A 4,601-nucleotide genomic window follows, 5' to 3' on the forward strand; every position below is an offset into this window, starting at 1 on the left:
CACATGTATGCATTCGAAAAGAAACCAAAACAGAGTTATGGGGTTTCTAATGCAGACATGAGTCAACTTGACTTCCCGATTAATGAGATGATGTTCCTCATGCCTCAATTCAAAATATCTGATAAATTCAAAAGCGAAAATGATTAAAATTACATGAAGCTTCGTTTTCATGCAGTTCTTACAAAGGCTCCAGAGGAAATTTGGTCACTAATAAAAATCAAGAAGGTTATAAGCATCACGATGGACGTATTATTCGAAGATATGATGCAGAATGTGAGATTCATTGTTGCAAGGGCGAATGGTCAAACTTGTGATTTCACAGTCGCATATTTCTTCTCATGAATCTGTATGACCTTATACAAATGGCACTTCTCCTAAAAGATAAATAAATCCTCATACCTTCGAGAAACTGAACCTGATGTTTTTCGAGTGGGAGTGGCTCACATGGAGGATTATTACGAGTGTTTAGCACTTATAGATGTGGATCTAGCAACAGTGAAAGGGCTTGAAGTCAAAGTACCCATGGAGCCGTCCAAGTCTCAATAATAATTAAAGAAATATGTTGATGGGGAAATATGTTTAAAGCCTTTCGGTATGGTATTTTCTGGTAAAGATAAAGCTGGAAAGACGAAGAGATATTTGTTCCAAGTCGCTAAAATTGAAAGATATACAATTTCCCAACATACAAACTTCATTGTTCGTATGAACAATTGTAAGAAAAATAATGAAGGAGATAAGAAGGAGCTGAAGAAGATTATATCTTGGTACATGGAAATTCGAAGGGTTATGATGTATGCCACTCAAATTCTTACAACCTGAGAAGTCGACTTCAATCCAAAGGGGGAGATTGTAAGAGTCAAAGACATGTTGTAATGAGTCGAAGACATTACCCTTCGCGTATTCTGTAATATATTTACTAAGGCGTCTAAATGTTCGAAGCTTAAGTTAAATGTCTTAGTACTTTTTGTATACTTTCTTGTTCCCTATAAATAGAAACTTTACTTAGAGTTACATAATAAGTCTTTACAGAACTTGTCTTTGTACTCTCTGTAAAATTATGAAAGTATAATAGAGTTGAAACAAGATCATATTTAGACCTCGTGTTCTTTCATATCGTTTTCACTCTGATTTGATTCTCATTACTCGTTTAACGATTCATCAAACCAGCCTCAAAATTCTCTCCAAATACACTCCGTAAACCTCCTCCAAAAACCCTTTTTAAATCACATAAACCATCACCACCTTGCTACTTTTGAGATAAGACTCTACAAGTCTGAAAACAAAAAAGTTGGGCACAACACAGCCAAGATACAACTAGGGAGATTTTCACCACAAATTTGCTAGAACCTTACCTACGTCTACAAAGTTCATGGATGATTTTGACAAAGGAAACCCCCAAAGATACGTGAGAGAGATTGGCTGTCTAGAGAGATTTCTATTCTCGAGTTAAGAATCTTAAATTCAGAAACGAAGAGAACTGGGCACAACACAACCAAGATACTACTGGGGAGATTTTCTACACAAATTCTTTAGAGTCTTACCTATATCTAGGAATATTCGTGGACGATTTTGACCATGGGAAACCTCAAAGATATGCGAGAGAGAATTAGCTATCCAGATAGATCTACTCCAAAAATCTACATTCATCACCACCCAAAGCTCCTTCAACATCACCATCTTTGCTACCTTACACCACCAAAACTACAATCTTATTCCACCTGCTACCACCCTCCAAAATGTTGGAGCATGGAAATGCTCTACAAATAATGAGTGGTAGTTAGGTTATTTATTTCCCTTTATTTGTATTGTTGGTGTATTTAGGTCTACTAATGAACCGCAGCCTCTAATGTTAAAAAAAACCATCCATGCCCTCTTTTTTCCTCTGGACCGAGTTCCGGACTCCCCAACCTCAAATCTGCTGAGGAACCTTGGATCCTGCTAATGAGCCGCGACTGCATCCCTCTTTCAACACTTCAGACCATAACTGCTACCCGCAGTCTCGGACTGTAGCTCGCACCGCATATGGCTCCCTTTGCACCACAACTCGCATCCACAGTCAGCCTAGTCTCCATCCACAACTCATCAACAACCTCATCCGCCTCACCCCTTCTCATCCAATTTCTTCAACCCTTTTTTAACGACATTTTTTTTATTCAGCCAAGTATTTTTTAACACCAATTTTTTTTTATTTAGCCATTTTTTTTAACACCAATTTTTGCCACAACCAAACCTTGGATTGTTACATTGGTTCATTGCATGCCGGTAATTTAGAAGAATACTCCTACCGCAGTCGGACTTCATATCATTCTTTGTGATGTTTTCCCCGCAACGGCGATTAATCAACAAATTTGTTTCACATTCTTCACTTTATGAGATTCTTCACTTTATGACATTCTTCACTTTACGAATCATGTATCTTGAGCATGTGGACCTTATTCTCTATTGAAGACCACTTCAAGTGTTCCGGCACCGCAGTTTGGATATTTAGATATATATTTTTAGCACAACAGATTATTTTCTCAGCACAGCTTCAGCAACTATGTCACCCTCCTCCTCATTACCGTAAGAGTATCTCTTTTACTCTTTCTTGTTTCTTATTGAGACCCTTCATACATCTAGGGAGAGCTCTCATAGCTCTTGGTATCTGACACTCTCTATCCTATATTTGTTGATTTTTGATATCCGGTCATTGGTTATCAAAGATAGGGAGAGAATATCATTCGGATTAGGTTATTATTGTTTGAGTTTGGATTTTTGAAGACTTCTGAAGACGATTATATATTTAGTGATGCGATGTGGCACTTATTTTTGGTCTTTACGGATCAAATTTTTGGCATTACTCGATGTTTTCCGATTCATATTATTTATTATTCGGACTCTACAACAAGATGATTTTGTGTTCGCATCCGGTTCAGATCTTATGGTTCCACAAGTTTGGATTTATGATATTTTGAAGATGAAGATTATTTTGGCGATGTGACGTGGCACTTATTTTTGATCCTTGGATCAAATTTTTGACATTGCTGGACCATGTCTTTGGACTCACATTATTTTTATCCGGACTTCATTTTATGGATGCTTCACATTTTTAGCAGGTTATTCTTTGAAGAATTTCAGTGTATTATGATTCGAGAACGCGTGATGTTTTTCAAACTTTTTGAAGCTGAAGTGTTTTTTTATTGGATATTCTACTTGATGGGTTTTGAGCATTCTAACACTTCCTAAGTGTACATGCAACCCTAATAACCTTGGATCTATGTTTGTCTAATTTGTCATGCAAAGTTGATTTCCAAGGTTATATTCCTATCTAGCATACATGGGGAACAATTTTAACATAAAGTATAGATAGAATAACTTACCTTGTTGTTGCTTGTGTTCCTTGAAACCTTGTGAGCCTAGCACCCCAAGTGTGATGCCTCAAATGCTTCACACAACACCAAATGCTCTTGGAAGAACTTATGAGAGAATACTCACTTCACAAAAATCGGCCAAGCCCTCTATATCTTAGTGTAACCGATTTGGGAGGAGATCATATTACTTATATAGTGTTGACACATCTAGGGTTAAACCCTAATGTGTCATGACTCTTCATTTCCATGACCCATGGGTTTGTAACTCCCATGGAGCATCCATGGAGCATCCTATGGGTGGAACCCAACTTGATGATCCATGGAGCCTTTTAGCCCACTATACAAGATATGGATGATTTACTTAATCAACCCATATATTTAATTAGTTATCTTTTGATCACTTAATTAATTCTAAATTAATTCTTGATCAAACTAATCAAATAATATTATTAATATATTAGAACTTATAATATATTAATAATCTCCAAGCGTTATTTCTCTCATTTAGTTTATCCAATTGCATGGTGCCATGCAACCCAAATGGACCATGCCGGGTCGGGTCAAGTACATACCAGAAATAGTTATGGACTTAGACACCTTATCCAACAGTCTCCCACTTGGATAAGTCTAGTAACTATTACTGCAAGTATGACTTCAGGAACCGATCGGCAATCGTAGCTCTTTACAAGGTTTCTCGAAACTTGAGAAGATGATGGTACGCCATTTAAGATAAGTGATCATATTATCCTCTGTTCTAGATATCAGTCGGACAAACACATGGAACAATGTCTTACTTATTGTCCAACATTTGTTTCCCGATTTCCGATTTGTTTGACAAAGAACTTTATTGAACACATCAATTTAGTTCTGATCGGGCCCGGTACATAGGTCAAAACAAAATCATCGAGGGGCCCAGATATCAGCTTCTAATCCAAGAAGGAACAGATAAACTTCGACTCATATGTTTGTTCTACTACTCATTGGATTACACATAAGAGCACGATTTTATAACATCGAGTTACCAATGCGTTTTTCGTACAATCAATGCATAACCAACTTGTAAGTAACAAATCATATCTCTAGGTTTAAAGACTTATATGATATTACCGTCTCACGATCACTCGAGATAGAATTCCATGAAGTGATTCCAGTGAGCGTGGGTTGAGTCCAATGCTCAGAACTTATGAGCACTCATGATTGTTGTAGCCTTGTCCCAGACCTCTACAATCAAACATGACAGTCTTGATTCAT

Source organism: Lactuca saligna, chromosome 1 (assembly GCF_052625555.1).
Source record: "Lactuca saligna cultivar CGN05327 chromosome 1, ASM5262555v1, whole genome shotgun sequence".
NCBI lineage: Eukaryota > Viridiplantae > Streptophyta > Magnoliopsida > Asterales > Asteraceae > Lactuca > Lactuca saligna.